The sequence below is a fragment of the Zingiber officinale genome, chromosome 3A (genome assembly GCF_018446385.1).
Source record: "Zingiber officinale cultivar Zhangliang chromosome 3A, Zo_v1.1, whole genome shotgun sequence".
Classification (NCBI taxonomy): domain Eukaryota; kingdom Viridiplantae; phylum Streptophyta; class Magnoliopsida; order Zingiberales; family Zingiberaceae; genus Zingiber; species Zingiber officinale.
Genome location: NC_055990.1, coordinates 47,602,402 through 47,614,465, shown reverse-complemented (window position 1 = coordinate 47,614,465; position 12,064 = coordinate 47,602,402). Strand labels below are relative to the sequence as shown.

At 42.4% G+C, this 12,064-nt stretch overlaps 2 long non-coding RNA genes across 2 annotated transcripts; both read right to left on the bottom strand.

The window, feature by feature from the left end:
* Positions 1 to 3,242: 3,242 nt before the first annotated feature.
* LOC122053715 lies at positions 3,243 to 11,689 on the bottom strand. The gene is made up of 4 exons (XR_006132318.1): positions 11,660 to 11,689; positions 11,518 to 11,546; positions 11,285 to 11,433; positions 3,243 to 3,262 (listed from the first exon to the last, which is right to left on the bottom strand). It is a non-coding gene; the product is annotated as an uncharacterized LOC122053715 (long non-coding RNA).
* Positions 3,501 to 3,878, bottom strand: LOC122053714. The gene is made up of 3 exons (XR_006132317.1): positions 3,841 to 3,878; positions 3,699 to 3,727; positions 3,501 to 3,614 (listed from the first exon to the last, which is right to left on the bottom strand). It is a non-coding gene; the product is annotated as an uncharacterized LOC122053714 (long non-coding RNA).
* Positions 11,690 to 12,064: the final 375 nt, after the last annotated feature.

Genomic DNA, 12,064 nt, shown 5'->3' with positions numbered 1-12,064 from the left:
GAATATAAACATGTAAATAAACATAACCATGATCACTACATTAAGCATGGCTAAGACATCAAAATATGGTTGACTTCATATCCACCTAACCCTAGTCCAAAACTAATTTGTATTGTAGTGATATCAAAATATAATTGCTAACTTTTAATTGGAAACAAGTAAGCATGGTTGTAAAGTGAAAACATGATTATTAACCCCTAAAAACAGCGAGAAAAATAATTCTGACATAATCTGAAATCTACAGATTTTACAATCCATTTAAACACACATGTTACCACAAAATCTGAAAGTCATTGGTGTCCAAACTGAAACCTATATTAAAGAACATGGTGACTATATCATCAAAGTGCAACATGGATGAAACACATATGTTATAACTAAAAATTGAAGCCTAAAAATTTAAGGAAACATGGTAGCTAATCTTGTAATACTTTAAACTGTAACATGGATAGAACACACATGTCATTAGTTATAACTAAAAGAAACCAAGAGCCCTATAGATGTGAAATTTGAAACCTAAGAATTTAGGAAAATATGGTAGCTAATCTTCTAATACTTTAAAGTGTAACATGAATGAAACACATATTAATAGTTATAATATGATCTTGTTTAAAAGCTGAGAAGATGGCAAGCTGGGAACTTGGATTTGTGGTTAATTGGAAGAAGACTCTGTGTTGTCCTGCAAAATTAAGAGCGTTAGTGCAGGGCCGGGAAGGGATTGCCATCGTTGGCCCTCCAACACTCAAGTTAGTTTTCGGCTTAGTGGAGAAGAATAGTAGAAATTAACAGTAGCTAAAAGTGTGTAGATAACAAAATATCGTATACCTTCGTCTGTGAATGGATACCCCTTTTTATAGCGTCACCATAGCATCTAGTGCATGCATCTCAAAGCCTATGTACGTTTTCCAAAGTGTCTTAGGAAAAGATAAGTCAAAAAGTGTCTCTAGTATCTTCCTTTAAGCGAGTATACAAATCTCTGATGCGATAAGCTAGAAGCTTCTAAAGTATGATTTACATGCTAGACATGCTCTGTTGTCAATGGCACAAACTTTGAAAAGGGTATGGTGAGATATGGTAGTGGGTCCTGTTATAAGTTGACCGAAGGCCGCTCGGCCGAGACATCACCATCTTTGTCATGCCCCGAGGAGTCCCTGTCCGAAGAAATTTCGGTAGCATCTCCCCTGTACGGCGGACAATCTGAAACTTTCTACATATCCACATACCTCAGCCACATGCGGCTGGAATAATAGCATAAATAAAATACAATCACAGACATTCCACGCAGTTTATATAACAAGTAAATAGAACAATAATACTCTAACTCGAAATCAACCCTACTCAACTACACTCGTAAAGCTCAAATCCGATTTTTCCTACTCCACTACACTTATAAAATACAAATCCAACAAACTCACCTCTTCTGCCGTCCAGGCAGGCATGTAGTAAAACATATCGAATAAAAATCCATCAATAAGGACAATCCATACAATATCCAGGTATCAAACAAAACCAAGTGTAAACATGGTCAAATAAGAAGCAAAACAAAACCAAAAGATCCATAAGTCTTCGGGGTCTTTAGGGGACCAGCAACTAGAACTCTCTCCTGACAGCATCATCCTGAAATATAATAACAATGGAGGCAGGGTGAGTCCAACACTCAGCAGGTACAATTGATATGCAAAGTAAGGAAATAACACCTAACACTAATCATGCGCACAGTCTCCTGATAAAATAAAGATAAATACAAACTGAAGTAAACAGGAGAAAAACTGTACTAACCAGGACTTGGTATAAGGACAAATAGCCCGAAAGGTATAGAAGACATGTATGCATGTCAAACATAGGTATCCAAACAATATGCAGCATATAAATGCAGCAAACACAAACACAAGCAATAAATGCATCATGCATATGATGCCCATGTCATGGTCACCCCTGACGCCAGTCAGCCAACTCACAACCAAAAGTGGGACCAAGTGGGTAGGGCTGTGATGACCGTGCACTCTGCATCACTACCCCTGATGAGTGACCGAGTGGACGGGATGCTGTCGGAGTACACACATACTCCTACCCCAAATCATAAATGGGGGAGCGCAATGCTCTCATCTCCCGATACACTATGACGGGGAGGGATCTCTAACGTGCTACACGCTACGTCACACTACCCCTAAGCGGACCAACGGAGCACCGGAAGAGCAAACTAACGTGCTACCACGCTGCGTCACGCTACCCATGAGCGTCACAACGGAGCACCGAACAGTGATGAAACTGGTAATGTGCTCGACAATAATAGAGCAATTTATCACACAGCATGCTATCATGCGAATGGTGCATGACACTAAGCATGGTATTATACTAAACCGATCTATGGACATATAATGATGTGCACCATAGTGAACAAATCATATCAAAGTACACTGATCAAATAAGGTATCAAACCTAGGTCCTGAACATGGGAAACATGGTTATATCACTACCCCTATGAGCATATGTAATCAGGTACATAACCACACAAAATGCAAAACACACAATCAATCAAGCAGGTAACAGGTAATCAGGTAGTGATTAACCGAAACAAATGAGGAACATAATTAATGCAGCTTGTTAATTTCATTACTATGCATATCAAAGACAATAAGTCAAAAGTACCCGCCTCCAATAGGTAGAGCTGTCAGACGGGCCAACCCATGGCGGGGCGGGTCGGCCCGTGGCGGGCTAATCATTTGGCGGGGTGGGGCGGGCCAACCCGCCAACTTGGCGGGTTGGGAAATTTCCAACCCAACCCGTTCTAAGGCGGGTTGCGGGTTGGGCGGGCCAACCCGCGGGCCCATCAAAAATTTTTAAAAAAATTAAAAAATATTTCATATCTTCAATATTTTACTTCAAAAAAGTTTTCTACAATTAAATGTATACATAAACATGTATTTTAAATATAAATGAGCACAAACGAGTACTAATGTTGGATGAAAAGTATTATTTTTATTTCAAAATTATAACACAGAATGATAATAAATTGGCCTAAAACTTATCTTACATGTGTTTTTCAACCCGCGGGCGAACCCAAGCCCGAGCGGGCCAACCCGCGCGGGTCGCGGGCCTAGGCGGGTCGGCCCACGGCGGACTTGGGTTGATAAAATTCCAACCCAACCCGCTTAAATTGTTTGGCGGGGCGGGCCAACCCGACGGGCCCAACCCAAATTGACGGCTCTACCAATAGGATAGTCCAATCTGGTAGTCAAGATACGCGTCTCGCGTCAAAGTCCTGTGTCAAAAATAGAAATATATTTTATTTAGCTACAACTCTTCCAAATAGCTAAATAAAATCTCTAATCCTAAATTAGGACAAAACCCTAATCATATGATCATCATTCTTCCCACAAGAATTAATCTACACATGATCATCTATCTAAAATAATTGAATCAAAATCATGACCTATAGCATATATCAAATGCTCTACACCTTACCTTACTTCTCAGCTGCTCCTATTACACCATAGGCAAGGAAAGTTACTGCTGGACGAAGTAACTGTTGCTGGAAACAAGGTATACCACAGCAAAACCTCCTTGCTGAAATCTTCCCCACAGTGCACAACACTTGACTGGAATCCCCCTTACTGCTCCAATTAAGAACAGAAGATACAAATTCATCAAGGCAACATCAAGAAAACCTAATTGAGAAACTTACTGGTAGCACTAACCTTGACACCTTCTCCTTAAAAACCCTCAGCTGAAACAAGATTAGCCACAGTAGATTAAAAAGAAACTAATCTGCCATATAACTGAAACTAAGCAAAGATTAATCCCTCCACAACAGAAACTAAAAATGAGATCATGACCTACCGCTATTCCAATCAGTGAGAGGAAGAACTCGGCATCTGGAAACTAGGGCACAAATCAAACTCGGCCGGCAAGGTGGCGTTGGGCACTGGGGTTCAGCACAGAGGAGGGAAGGGGAATCAGGAAACAGAGGAGGGAAGACCGGCACTGCTCGTCGTCGGCTCTGTGAGTTGCGGCCGGCGGTGGATCTAGGGCACGGCTGGCGCAAGCGTCGCCGGTGCTTGGGAGAAGAGAAGAAGAAGTGGCGGCGGCGCTGCTCCGAGCTGGAAGAAGGTGACCAGGAGTTAGGGCATAATGAGGTCTGTCGGGGGAAGAAAAGAAGAAGGGAAGAAGGGAGGAGGAGAACCGCCGAGTGGTTAGGGCACGGTCGCGACGGGGAAGGAAAAAGGGGCGCACGGGTTTTTCGGTGAGGAAGAGGAATGAAGGAAATGGTGGAGGAAAATAAGAAAAAGAATAAAAGAAAAAGGAAGAAAATTAAACATTTCCTCTTTAAAATAGGGTAGCCAAAACAGGTTTTTCCGGGCCCCGTTTTTATCCCCGTGAACTCGTCCGTACGAGCTCCGAAAAATTCTCGAAAAATTTCCAAAAATTCCGGAAAAATCCCTTATTAATATCCGCCTATTTTCCAGTATTTTACATTCTCCCCCACTAATAAATATTTGGTCCCCAAATTTCGTTATCTACCATCAGCAAATACTAACAACAGATATAGAGTATAAATGCTGAACGGTAAATTAAATCACATACCTCAAGTGAAAAGATGGGGATATCGAGCTCGGATCGTATCCTCGAGCTCCTAAGTAGCCTCCTCATCCGAATGATACTGTCATCCGACTTTAACCAGCCGGATAGTCTTGTTCCTCAACTGTCGCTCCTTCCGGTCCAGAATACGTACCGGAACCTCCTCATATGTAATGTCAGGCTGAACTAGAACTGGAATATCTGCCAGCACATGCGTCAGATCGGGTACGTATCTCCGCAGCATAGATACGTGGAATACATTGTGTACGCCTGACAGGGACGGTGGTAGTGCCAGTCGGTAAGCTACTGCTCCGATCCTCTCCAAGATCTCGAAAGGACCAATGTACCGCGAAGCTAGCTTACCTCTGAGGCCAAATCTCTTCACCCCTTTCGTGGGTGAAACTCACAAAAATACATGGTCGCCAACAGAAAACTCTAGTGGTCCGCGTCTCCGATCAACATAACTCTTCTGACGGTCTTGCGCCTCTGACATCCTCCGTCTGATAGTACGGACCAACTCTGCATCCTGCTGAACTCTATGAGGTCCCAACAACTGGGCCTCTCCAACCTCATCCCAGAGGACGAGTGTCCGACAAGGTTTACCATACAACGCCTCAAACAGTGCCATCTGGATAGCTGAATGAAAGCTGTTGTTATAGGCAAACTCTACCAATGACAGATGGTCCTCCCAACTGCCTCCAAAATCCATAACACATGACCTCAGCAGGTCCTCTAAAGTCTGAATGGTCCGCTCTGACTGTCCATCTGTCTGTGGATGGAAGGCTGTACTGAAACGGAGCTGTGTGCCCAAGGCCTGCTGCAGACTCTGCCAGAAATGAGACGTAAACTGTGGATCTCTATCAGAAATGATACTCAACGGAACACCATGTAGTCTGATAATCTCCCGACAATACAGATCTGTCAATCGATCCAGAGGATCAGTCCTCCAGATCGCTAAGAAGTGCGCGGATTTGGTTAATCGATCAACGATTACCCAAATCGCGTCATGACCTCGTCGTGTCCTCGGCAACCCTACCACAAAGTCCATGGTAATGTGATCCCACTTCCACTCAGGAATAGGAATCCGCTGAAGTAACCCTGCAGGTCTCTGGTGCTCATCCTTCACCTGCTGACAAACAAGACATCTAGCTACAAAATCCGCGATGTCTTTCTTCATACCTTTCCACTAATAGGAACGCCTCAAGTCTCGATACATACGGGTCCCGCCTGGATAAATAGCAAATCGAGAACGATGAGCCTCCTGAAGTAGCTCCTGTAAGACCGGATGAGACTGAGGTACACATAATCTGCCTCGGAAGTATATAACACCCTCCTCGTCTTGTGTAAACTCGGTCTGCTGCCCAGAAGCTATCTGACTGCTAATGAACTGCAAATGCTGATCACCAGCCTGTGCCTCTCGGATCTTCGTCCTGATCGACGACTGAGCAACCATAGTAACAAGAATACCCTGCTCTGTAGATCCCTGCTCCTCAAGGTCTAACTTAGAAAAACTCTGAATCAAATCCGTGACTGAAGTCCGGTGGCAAGCCAAAGTCCCTCTGGACTTCCTGCTGAGTGCATCGGCAACCACATTAGCTTTCCCCGGGTGGTAGCTAATGGTACAATCGTAGTCCTTCAGGAACTCCATCCATCTCCTCTGTCGGAGATTAAGCTCCTTCTGGGTAAAAATGTATTTGAAACTCTTATGATCAGTGAGTATCTCAAATGTAACGTCGTACAGATGATGACGCCAAATCTTCAAAGCATATATGATGGCGGCTAACTCCAGGTCATGAACTGGGTAGTTCTTCTCATGCTCCTTCAGCTGACGAGAAGCATAAGAGACCACTCTGCCGTGTTGCATCAGAACAGCGCCCAAACCCTGAAGTGACGCGTCGGTGTAGAGTACAAATCCGTCCTCTCCAGAAGGTAAAACCAAAACTGGAGCCGACACTAATCTCCACTTCAGCTCCTGAAAGTTGGTCTCGCAATCCTCTGTTCACGTAAACTTCACGCCCTTCCTGGTAAGGCGTGTCAGCGGTATAGCGATACGTGAGAAACCCTCGACAAAACGTCGGTAATATCCGGCCAATCCCAGAAAACTACGGATCTCCTGAACTGACTTCGGCTGCTCCCAATTGGTGACAACCTCGATCTTCTGAGGGTCTACTGAAATACCTCTTCTAGAGACCAGTGTCCCAGAAAATCGACTGAGGATAGCCAGAATGCACACTTGCTGAACTTCGCGTACAGTTGATGTTGTCTAAGAATCTCCAAGACTATGCGAAGATGCTGTGCATGCTCCTCCTCGGAACGCGAGTAGACCAATATGTCATTAATGAAAATGATAACAAACTGATCCAGATGCTCCAGAAAAATGTGGTTCATCAAGTCCATAAACACCGCTGGAGCATTGGTAAGCCCAAATGGCATTACCAAAAACTTATAATGACCGTATCTCGTACGGAAAGCTGTCTTCTGGATATCTGAGTCTCTGACTCTCAACTGATGATATCCGGATCGCAGATCAATCTTAGAATACACTGAAGTACCTCTGAGCTGATCACACAAATCCTCGATCCGTGGTAAAGGATATTTATTTCTGACGGTAACTGCATTCAACTGTCTGTAGTCAATATATAACCTCATGGTGCCGTCTTTTTTCTTGACAAATAATACCGGAGAACCCCATGGAGAAACACTAGGGCGAATAAATCCCCTATCTAAAAGCTCCTGGAGTTGAACCTTCAGCTCGTTCAACTCTTTTGGTGCCATACGATAAGGAGCTTTCGATGCCGGTGCGGTCCCCGGAATCAGCTCAATAGCGAACTCAACTTGCCTTCTGGGAGGCAAACCTGGCAGCTCCTCTGAAAATACATCTGGGTACTCCCGGACTACAAGAACGTCGGAGAGCTGTGAACTACTGCTGTCCTCAGTACTGATCAAAGATAACAGAAAACCCTGACAACCATGTGACAGCAGCTTCTGAGCCTGAATCGCCGAAATGATCGAGATGCCGTCATCTCTGATGCCAGTGAAATCCCACAAGGGTTGGTTCGGAGGCCGTAAGGTGACCACCCTCGTCTGGCAATCAACGGTAGCATGATATACTGACAAACAGTCCATGCCAAGAATAATATCAAAATCAACCATTTCTAATACTAAAAGATCCACCGTAAGTATTAGGTTGCCAAAACCTAACGAGCAACCTCTGACCTCCTGGGTGACGTCTAAAGTATCACCGGACGGTAGGGAAACGGTCAGTCGCTACGGTCGGAAAGTGGGTAATCTACCAATCTCCCGCATAAAGGTACGGGATATAAAAAATGCGAGCTACCAGTATCTATCAGTATATCTACAGATAAGGGATAAATAGAAATCGTATCGAGGAAAATAGATCCGTCGGCTCGTTGCGCATCCTCTTTGGTGACCGTATTAATACGGAAATCATAACTAGTAAGATCTGACAATATAGATGTATTGAGATCTGAGTAATCATTCTATACATCTTTATCATATAGGTTTACTAGTTTTAAATCACTTTTCCTCTATTAAGGAATAAATTACAGTAGAGTTAATTAGTTAACCAACTAACATGTTAGCCAGAGTTTAATTTTATAGCTATTATTTATCAATTATATTAATAAATATGTCATTATTTTATTATCTGTTTATTATATATATATATATATATATATATATATATATATATATATATATATATATATATATATTTTCCTACAGAAATTGCTTTTAATCATGATCTGAGTAGAAATATCAATACATACTTCAATAGGTGTTTATCTTGCACCACGATCAGTAGGAAAGAACAGGCTGTTCACTTATTTCAAATATTTTGGCAATATGTGGTAGCGAACATCTCATATTCTACTTGTAAGCTTAATTCATAACTAAACATTCAACTCAATTATAACTATGGCATTAAATACTATTTGTATGGTTATTAACTAAAATCAATATGATCGATAATATGGTCGGCCAGCAACACTACAGGTAAGAATTTGTCAATGACAACTCTTACAAATTATTCTCAAGTGGCATTAGAGTGCATCACGACACCTCTCGTTTTATCATTCTCTATATGGTTATTGTTCAGTTCAGTCTAACTAAAAGCAGTCTAATTAAAGGTCCTAGGACCATATCCACCAACCATGTAGCACACATGGCAACAGATAGGAAGATTTAAAAATCCAATACTTGTTATACCACAATGAATGACATAGTTATTTCCAGATGGTCATAATAGTGATTATATAGTTGTTTCCTATATTTCCATCAACCTATTTCAGTATCTAAATTTATCATCAATACCAAGTCTGTTATTGATGTCCAATCCTTGTTGTCCTTGTGCATGAAATAACCTATAGGTCAATTGAAACAAATCGTTGCACAATGAAGGACTATCACAGTTCTATGAGCTTGAAAGCTTCTAGAATTACCTTTTAAATAAGCAAATATATAGGCATTCCATAGAGGTTTCACATTACTAAACAAGTCAAGGAAGTGTAAGAGGTCAAAATATATAACTACCTTTTTACTTATTTGCCGTCTGGAGATATTCCGTCATTGTCCAGTCCCCAAATTGACCTCAGAATTACATACAAGAAAAATCACCGAAAATTCATATAAAAATCCGGAACAGATGCCCGAAACATAACCATAACGAAAATCCGAAAATGCCCAGTTTGACTCGCAAACTTAGGCTAGCACATAATCTCCAGAATACCAAAAGTAGGTATCACAACCCGCTCTGATACCAATAAATTGGTATCAGATAAATCTCGAAAATCAAACAAGTATCGCCAAACTTTGGCGCTCTGATACCATATCAATTGGTATCAGGTTATACCAACTATCCAAAATACGAAAACAACGATCGTAAAACTTGGCTATGATACCACTAAATTGTCACGCCCCGGAGGAGCCCCTGTCCGAAGAAATTTCGACAGCATCTCCCCTGTACGCGGACAATCTGAAACTTTCTACATATCCACATACCTCAGCCACATGCGGCTGGAATAATAGCAGAAATAAAATACAATCACAGACATTCCACGCAGTTTATATAACAAGTAAACAGAACAATAATACTTTGACTCGAAATTAACCCTACTCAACTACACTCGTAAAGATCAAATCTGATTTTTCCTACTCCACTACACTCATAAAACACAAATCCAACAAACTCACCTCTTCTGCCGTCCAAGCAGGCATGTAATAAAACATATCGAATAAAAATCCATCAACAAGGACAATCCATACAATATCCAGGTATCAAACAAAACCAAGTGTAAACATGGTCAAATAAGAAGCAAAACAAAACTAAAAGATCCATAAGTCTTCGGGGTCTTTAGGGGACCAGCAACTAGAACTCTCTCCTGACAGCATCATCCTGAAATATAACAACAATGGAGGCGGGGTGAGTCCAACACTCAGCAGGTACAATTGATATGCAAAGTAAGGAAATAACACCTAACACTAATCATGCGCACAGTCTCCTGATAAAATAAAGGTAAATACAAACCGAAGTAAACAGGAGAGAAATTGTACTAACCAGGACCTGGTATAAGGACAAACAGTCCGAAAGGTATAGAAGACCTGTATGCATGTCAAACATAGGTATCCAAACAATATGCAGCATATAAATGCAGCAAACACAAATACAAGCAATAAATGCATCATGCATATGATGCCCATGTCGTGGTCACCCCTGACACCAGTCAGCCAACTCACAACCAAAAGTGGGACCGAGTGGGTAGGGCTGTGACGACCGTGCACTCTGCATCACTACCCCTGATGAGTGACCGAGTGGACGGGATGCTGTCGGAGTACACACATACTCCTACCCCAAATCATAAATGGGGGAGCGCAATGCTCTCATCTCCCGGTACACTATGACGGGGAGAGATCTCTAACGTGCTACACGCTACGTCACACTACCCCTAAGCGGACCAACGGAGCATCGGAAGAGCAAACTGACGTGCTATCACGCTGCGTCACGCTACCCATGAGCGTCACAACGGAGCACCAAACAGTGATGAAACTGGTAATGTGCTCGACAATAATAGAGCAATCTATCACACAACATGCTATCATGCGAATGGTGCATGACACTAAGCATGGTATTATACTAAACCGATCTATGGACATATAATAATGTGCACCATAGTGAACAAATCATATCAAAGTACACTGATCAAATAAGGTATCAAACCTAGGTCCTGAACATGGGAAACATGGTTATATCACTACCCCTATGAGCATATGTAATCAGGTACATAACCACACAAAATGCAAAACACACAATCAATCAAGCAGGTAACTGGTAATCAGGTAGTGATTAACCGAAACAAATGAGGAACATAATTAATGCAGCTTGTTAATTTCATTACTATGCATATCAAAGACAATAAGTCAAAAGTACCCGCCTCCAATAGGATAGTCCAATCTGGTAGTCAAGATATGCGTCTCGCGTCAAAGTCCTGTGTCAAAAATAGAAATATATTTTATTTAGCTACAACTATTCCAAATAGCTAAATAAAATCTCTAATCCTAAATTAGGACAAAACCCTAATCATATGATCATCATTCTTCCCACAAGAATTAATCTACACATGATCATCTATCTAAAATAATTCAATCAAAATCATGACCTATAACATATATCAAATGCTCTACACCTTACCTTACTTCTCAGCTGCTCCTGTTACACCACAGGCAAGGAAAGTTACTGCTGGACGAAGTAACTGTTGCTGGAAACAAGGTATACCACAGCAAAACCTCCTTGCTGAAATCTTCCCCACAGTGCACAACACTTGACTGGAATCCCCCTTACTGCTCCAATTAAGAATAGAAGATACAAATTCATCAAGGCAACATCAAGAAAACCTAATTGAGAAACTTACTGGTAGCACTAACCTTGACACCTTCTCCTTAAAAACCCTCAGCTGAAACAAGATTAGCCACAGTAGATTAAAAAGAAACTAATCTGCCATATAACTGAAACTAAGCAAAGATTAATCCCTCCACAACAGAAACTAAAAATGAGATCATGACCTACCGCTATTCCAATCAGTGAGAGGAAGAACTCAGCATCTGGAAACTAGGGCACAGATCAAACTCGGCCGGTAAGGTGGCGTTGGGCACTGGGGTTCGGCACAGAGGAGGAAGGGGAATCGGGAAACAGAGGAGGGAAGACCGGCACTGCTCGTCGTCGGCTCTGTGAGTTGCGGCCGGCGGTGGATCTAGGGCACGGCTGGCGCAAGCGTCGCCGGTGCTTGGGAGAAGAGAAGAAGAAGTGGCGGCGGCGCTGCTCCGAGCGAGAAGAAGGCGACCAGGAGTTAGGGCATAATGAGGTCTGTCGGGGGAAGAAAAGAAGAAGGGAAGAAGGGAGGAGGAGAACCGCCGAGTGGTTAGGGCACGGTCGCGACGGGGAAGGAAAAAGGGGCGCACGGGTTTTCGGTGA